A 7,743-nucleotide genomic window follows, 5' to 3' on the forward strand; every position below is an offset into this window, starting at 1 on the left:
AAAGTCAAGCACTCGTGAGTGGGAAGAGTCGATCTGTAGGGGATGAGAGGGCTAGTGCTAATGTCTCTTGCAGCTGGGAAGAGAAAGGACTCAGCTGTAATGAATATAAAGGGGATTCTTGATTAAGGCTGCTGCAGACAGACAGACCTGTGGTTTTCTCTGGATCACAGACTGACCTACCTAACATCTCCCTATGTTCTGGCCTGGAGTCAGCAGTCATGGAAGGAGTGCTGACTACACTCCAAGAGTTTGTCTAGCAATCCCAGGTATGGGGGAGTTGCACACACTGTGCTCTCCCATGTAGCTTCTGCATTTGTTGGGTCTTGTTTTGCTACATTACCAAAATAGATTGGCCTGGAAGTATATGGCTGCTTTCAGTGTATGGAAACCTCAGCTAGTAAGTAACTCCAGCCACAGACAGCACGTCTACAGCAGAAATGCCCAGCATCATCTGCCTTCTGCTTCCTACAGACCACATTTTTTGACAATAACTAGTGCCATTAAAGTATCTCATGCCTTGGAGGATGGTGAAGAGAGGGTTACTCATAATAGAGCCAATCATTGGTCTGTCTAGTACAGCACCTTGGCAAACCAAATAACTATGAACTGCCACTTCTTCAAGATTACAACATCCAAAAATATAAGAAAGAAAAAAAGGTCCCCAAAGTCCCACTAAAATCCTCTTTGCCAATAATGCATCAGAGAGCCTAAATAACAGAGCTAGGAATTAATAAAGCACTGCTTCATGCAGCATGAAGACCAAACCATGGTTGGGTTGGGCCAACATTTCCCAGCAATGGGAACTTCAAAGAGTGTATTTTAGTAGTTACAATGCAACACGGGATGCTACATTAAAGTTTTCTTCTAAAATGATACCAATAACATTAAAAATTGTGGTTATGCTTTTTCATCCTTTTCATATTAGTGATGCTCTGAAATGTTCCTGCAATATCTATGCTACTTATGGGTGAACATCAAAAAGTTCTGAGGCTCAAGATATGTAAGTATTAAAATGCATGTAAACTTTCTGTATCAGAGCCCTTTCTCTGATGTGTTCCAAGTGTTCCTGTATGGAATGGAAATCCCTGCTCCTCCTCCCCCAAAAGGACTTTGCTGAGAGATTTCTGGTGCACTTCTTTAAGATGGAATCATCACTGACATGTCTTTCCTTGGGAGATTTTGATGCTTTCAGTTCTGATCAGGGAACCAGTGACTTGGCAGGGGTGAAAATGAAAAGTAACTAATTTTTACCTCAGAAATTGTCTCAGTTTTGGATGGTAATTGCAATTTTTTATAAGAACTTTGAACACCTGAAAACTGAAAAAAATTGAAGTTTTGGCTAAAACCCAAAATATTTCTCTGGAAAAACTGAAATATTTTGATTCTGAAATGCTGTTGCAGTACCTCCTGGCAGTTGTAGTGCAGCTGCCTCATGCTCCATTTTCTTTTATGGGCTGAGCTCCCCAGCTGGACTGCCTGACCCATGGTGCACCCCAGCCATGCAGCCGCCATGATGTACCTTCTTTGTGGTGTGTGGTAGGAGATATAGTCTGACCCGGGATTTGGGTCTGTAGAGGAGAATGGGGGGGAGCATGAGGCACCATAGCAGCATTTCCAAATTGAAATATTTTGTTTTTTTTTATTTTTCACTCAAAACTTGAAATGTTGTGTGTGGGATGGGGGGAGGGGATGGAGACCCATTTTTCAACCAGTTCTAATTAGAACCTAGGTTTCCTGATTTCCACTGACCTGGCCATTAGCTACCAGTGCCTCCTACGTGTTCTTTAGTCCACTAGCGAAGGCTGCAGGTGTGGCCAAAATCTCTGCTAGCGCATGCTGCAAATGCCAGTTGGAGGCTCAGTTCATGTGATATTGGCATGAATCTCCTTGAGAGGGGCAGGAGCACTTCATTTTTCTGTGTGCAAATCAATCTGTGACTGAGTCTAACACAGAAAACTAAAAAAATCCAGCTGAAGCTAGCTCTTGAATGAAAGGGCCAGTGGGAGTGAATTTGGAGCCAGGAAAGAACATCACAGAACCATGGAGAAATGAAGGCACAAAGAAATTATCCGAAACCAATGTCATTTACCCCTCCACTTTGATTGAAAATGTTTGTTAGAGCTGAAGCGTGAAGACAGGAAGCAAACTCTTCTGAGTGGGAAAGGGATGTGGGACTGTTAGTTCAGTCTCCAAAGGCTGCTTGAGGACAGAGGGAATGTGTTTAGCAGCTCAGTAAAGGAGCAGAGAAGTGGGCACTGGCCTTATGGCTGTCAGGCTAGCATGCAGGTTTCTGACACCCAAGATTAAAAAAGTCTATTGTGCCAAGCCAGCCAGCCACCTGGAGCCCTGGGGTTTTCTAGAGAGCCCCAGCTCCCAATTGCCTGTATCTTGGGGAGCCAAGCAGCCTGGGAGTTCAGTGCACCAGGGAGCTGGACAGACAGGCAGGGAACTAGTTTCTGTTTAAAGTTTTGACAAATCAGCACATGCCCCCAGAACATTTAGATTCCATTTTCTGACCGAAAACTGCCCCACCTGAAATCTTTTATCTTTACTAGTCAGCACATAGATAGGGGATGTCATAGTAGTGGTAGGAAGCTGCGTTGGTGGTGGTCTTCTAACTCAGCACTGAGCCTATAGTGACAGGGGATGCCTACTGGCTGGAGGCTTTCTTTCTTATTAGACAAAAAAACGAGGTCCTAGTAATCTTTAGAGCCCTACTGGGGCTATCTATAAGAGTAGCAATGTTCACTGTGGTATTCTGGCCAACTGCCAAAATCAGTAATTAGCTCCTTCCTCCCAATATTCCTGTTGCAATTTTAATTGGATGCATGTTCTATTTCATGCCCTGCCCTCAGCGGTTGTGTAATGGTGCTGTGCACTATTAAACATTGCCATGGTTCACAGTAGAGTGATGGAAGTACAAGATCAGATTCTTTCCTACATTAGGGCCTTACTATGTGATTCTGCATGGTAGATATACCCAGCCATGGGAAGATTATCCTAGCATAGGGGGATCCTGTGTATCACAGAACCAGCATGACAACTTCTAAGCCATCCCCCTCCCTGTTGCTGAAAGGGGGGCATGGCTGGCCATGGAAAAAGGGCTATGCCCACAGTTCCCTTAAGTCTGTCTGATACCTGGCTGCCATTAGGGTTCCTTGGGACCATAAGCAGCTGGCAAAAGTTAGAGTAGTCACCAGGCTGCAGCAAAAAGCAAACAGCAGCTGCAGGATCAGTGGACCCCAAAGGTGGCTCAACATACCTCCTTACTCTTGAGTTGCACTGTGTGTTCCTTATCTGCAGGCAAAGATTTGGAGCAAAGTCAATAAAGAACTTTGGAGGGAAAGGTACAATATGCATGTAAGAATCCACATGCCATATGAGTCAGAGAGAGAAGAAAAGTCCTACTAACTACTTCCCATTGTGCATTTCCTGGTGGTTTGTCAAGGCATTTTGGAAAACCAAAAAGCCTCTCATGTTTCTAATTCCCATTTGGTTTATAACCTCGGGATCAAGCTACAAGCTTTATTAACCTCAAATCTGATTGTCCTCTGGCAACACACCTGAGAAATTTCAGCAAATTGGTTTGTTTGGGAATCTGGTGAGATGTTTCCAAATCTAGCTTAGAATGGAAAGCTAGTTATACTCAGAGCTGGCATGGACATCTTCCCCTGGAGAACATTTTTGACAAAAATGAAAATTTCCTTTGAATTTTTTTGGGTTTTCATCAAACAAATATTTTTGGTCACTGAAACTCAAACCATTTGAAGTGTTTTGAATAAGACGTTTTGACAAAATGGGAAATTCCCTCCCCGCTACTAACCCAAACATTTAATGGAATTAGAAAGTGTCACGGAGTATGGGGGAGTCCAGGCCCTACCCCTCTTCCTCGGATTCACTGAGACTCTCAGCCAGCCAGTAAAACAGAAGGTTTATTGGACAACAGGAACACAGTCCAAAACAGAGCTTGTGGGTACAACCAGGACCCCTCAGTCAAGTCCTTCTGGGGGAGCAGGGAGCTTAGACCCCAGCCTTGGGTTCCCTGCGTTCCTCCACCTGGCCCCAAACTGAAAACTAACCCCCTGCAGCACGCTCTCTCCTGCAGCCTCTGTTCACATTCCTAGGCAGAGGTGTTACCTCCCCCGCGCCCTCCTGGCTCCGGTTACAGGCTCTCGGGTCTCCCATCCCCAGGGCACATTCCCAGGTCAACACTCCCCCATCCCTGCTGCATCACATCGTCACAGAAAGTCATTCTGTGTTTCAAAAACAACAATCCCAAAAAGATCATTTTGGTGAAAATTTTTTGCTCAGCCTTTGTTATAACCTTCACCAAGGAATGACTGTACATAATAATGGCTAGTGCTGTGCAGCATAAAAGCATGAAATTAATTTTCCTATGCATGGCTCACAGCTTGGAAGGTGCCAGTGTTAATTTCATAGCTTCTGGATTTTTTCCCCTTAATTACATTAATTTCTTCAGCAACAATTCAGCCTTTAAGCCTGTGATGGTTGAGGGTAGTGCAGTTCTCTCAGAGTTGGTTCTGGATTCAAGTAACGCCCAGGAAGGGAATAGTCCTAAGTTTGTATCTGCTAGGGAGAATGGCACTGTAACTAGGTTGCATCCAGTTAGTGTCCTAGCAAAATTCCAGAGACCATACAATGCTGGTGCTTGTATTTTGCCTATTGTTAATGTGTGGCTGGAAAAGGGTGTAGCAACTCTGTCTGATCAGAATGATATCCTAGCCCTGGTCTACACTAGGAGTTGAGGTCGAATTTAGCAGCGTTAAATCGATTTAACCCTGCACCCGTCCACACAACGAAGCCCTTTTTTTTTTTACTTAAAGGGCTCTTAAAATCAATTTCTTTACTCCACCTCCGACAAGGGGATTAGCACTGAAATTGACCTTGCTGGGTCGAATTTGGGGTACTGTGGATGCAATTAGACGATATTGGCCTCCGGGAGCTATCCCAGAGTGCTCCATTGTGACCGCTCTGGACAGCACTCTCAACTCAGATGCACTGGCCAGGTAGACAGGAAAAGGCCCACAAACTTTTGAATCTCATTTCCTGTTTGGCCAGCATGACAAGCTGCAGGTGAGTGCAGAGCTCATCAGCAGAGGTGACCATGCAGAGCTCATCAGCAGAGGTGACCATGATGGAGTTCCAGAATCGCAAAAGAGCTCCAGCATGGACCGAACAGGAGGTACGGGATTTGATCGCTGTATGGGGAGAGGAATCCGTGCTGTCAGAACTCCATTCCAGTTTTCGAAATGCCAAAACATTTGTCAAAATCTCCCAGGGCATGCAGGACAGAGGCCATAACAGGGACCTGAACCAGTGCCACGTGAAACTTAAGGCAAGCCTACCAGAAAACCAGAGAGGCAAATGGCCGCTCTGGGTCAGAGCCCCAAACATGCTGCTTCTATGATGCCATTTTAGAGGGTTCAGCCACCACTACCCCAACCATGTGCTTTGACTCCATCAGTGGAGAGGGAGGCAACATGGAAGCAGGTTTTGGGGATGAGGAAGATGATGATGATGATGAGGTTGTAGATAGCTCACTGCAAGCAAGCGGAGAAATCGGTTTTCCCGACAGCCAGGAACTGTTTCTCACGCTGGACCTGGAGCCAGTACCCCCCGAACCCACCCATGGCTGCCTCCCGGACCGGCCAGGCGGAGAAGGGACCTCTGGTGAGTGTACCTTTTTAAATATTATATATGGTTTAAAAGCAAGTGTGTTTAATGATTAATTTGCCCTGGCATTCATGGCCAATACAGCTACTGGAAAAGTCTGTTAACGAGTCTGGGGATGGAGTGGAAATCCTCTAGGGACATCTCCATGAAGCTCTCCTGGATGTACTCCCAAAGCCTTTGCAAAAGGTTTCTGGGGAGGGCAGCCTTATTCCATCCACCATGGTAGGACACTTTACCACGCCAGACCAGTAGCACGTAGTTGGGAATCATTGCAGAATAAAGCATTTCAGCGTATGTTTGCTGGCATTCAGACAACACTTGTTCTTTATCATTCTGTGTTATCCTCAGGAAAGTGATATCATTCATGGTCACCTGGTTGAAATAGGGTGCTTTTCTTAAGGGGACATTCAGAGGTGCCTGATCCTGCTGGGGTGTTTGCCTGTGACTGAACAGAAATATTCCCTGCTGTTAGCCACGGGGAGCAGGGAGGGGTTAGCCATGCAGTGGGGGAAGGCAAAATGCGACCTTGTAACAAAAGCACATGTGCTATGTATGTAATGTTAACAGCAAGGTTTACTGTGAAAGAGTGTACCCATTGTTCTATAAAATGTGTCTTTTTAAATACCACTGTCCCTTTTTTTTCTCCACCAGCTGCATGCGTTTCAAGGATCACAGGATCTTCTCCTTCCCAGAGGCTAGCGAAGATTAGAAGGTGAAAAAAACACACTCGCAATTAAATGTTCTCTGACCTCATGCTGTCCTCCCACACTGACAGAGAACAGACAAATGCGTGGAGGCAGACAATGTCAGAGTGCAGGAAAGCACAAAATAAATGTGAGGAAAGGTGGTGGGCTGAAGAGAGGGCTGAAGCTGAAAGGTGGCGGCAGTGTGATGAGAGGAGGCAGGATTCAATGCTGAGGCTGCTGGAGGATCAAACTAATATGCTCCAGTGTATAGTTGAATTGCAGGAAAGGCAGCTGGAGCACAGACCATCGCTACAGCCCCTCTGTAACCAACCACCCTCCTCCCCAAGTACCATAACCTCCTCACCCAGATGCCCAAGAACGTGGTCGGGGGGGGGCCTCCAGCCACCCAGCCACTCCACCCCAGAGGATTTCCCAAGCAACAGAAGTCTGGCATTCAATAAGTTTTAAAGTTTAAACTTTTAAAGTGCTGTGTGGCCTTGTCCTTCCCTCCTCCACCACCCCACCTGCTGCTTCCCTCCTCCACCACCCCTCCGAGGCTACCTTGGCAGTTATCCCCCTATTTGTGTGATGAATTAATAAAGAATGCATGAATGTGAAGCAACAATGACTTCATTGTCTCTGCAAGCGGTGATTGAAGCGTGGAGGGGAGGGTGATTAGCTTACAGGGAAGTAGAGGGAACCAAGGTGTGTGTGGGGGTTCATCAAGGAGAAACAAACAGAACTTTCACACCATAGCCTGGCCATTCCTGAAACTGGTTTTCAAAGCTTCTCTGATGTGCACTGTGCCCTCCTGTGCTCTTCTAACCGCCCTGGTGTCTGGCTGCGCATAACCAGCGGCCAAGCGATTTGCCTCAACCTCACACCCCACCATAAATGTCTCCCCCTTACTCTCACAGATATTGTGGAGTGCACAGCAAGCAGTAATAACAATGGGAATATTGGTTTGGCTGAGGTCTAAGCGAGTCAGTAAACTGCGCCAGCGTGCTTTTAAACGTCCAAATGCACATTCTACCACCATTCTGCACTTGCTCAGCCTGTAGTTGAGCAGCTCCTGACTACTGTCCAGGCTGCCTGTGTATGGCTTCATGATCCATGGCATTAAGGGGTAGGCTGGGTCCCTAAGGATAACTATAGGTGTTTCAACATCCCCAATGGTTATTTTCTGGTCTGGGAAGAAAGTCCCTCCCTTCCCTTCCCAGCAGCTTTTGAAACAGATAAGAGTTCCTGAAGATGCGAGTGTCATGTCCCTTTCCTGGCCATCCCATGTTGATGTTGGTGAAATGCCCCTTGTGATCCACCAGTGCTTGCAGCACTATTGAAAAGTACCCCTTGCGGTTTATGT

At 46.2% G+C, this 7,743-nt stretch overlaps 1 long non-coding RNA gene across 1 annotated transcript; it reads left to right on the forward strand.

Moving 5' to 3' along the window:
• Positions 1 to 924: 924 nt before the first annotated feature.
• On the forward strand, positions 925 to 6,984 carry LOC140917510 (uncharacterized). Its single transcript, XR_012160877.1, has 3 exons — positions 925 to 1,000; positions 5,486 to 5,691; positions 6,346 to 6,984. It is a non-coding gene; the product is annotated as an uncharacterized lncRNA (long non-coding RNA).
• Positions 6,985 to 7,743: the final 759 nt, after the last annotated feature.

The sequence above is a fragment of the Lepidochelys kempii genome, chromosome 9, assembly GCF_965140265.1.
Source record: "Lepidochelys kempii isolate rLepKem1 chromosome 9, rLepKem1.hap2, whole genome shotgun sequence".
NCBI classification, from domain to species: Eukaryota; Metazoa; Chordata; order Testudines; family Cheloniidae; genus Lepidochelys; species Lepidochelys kempii.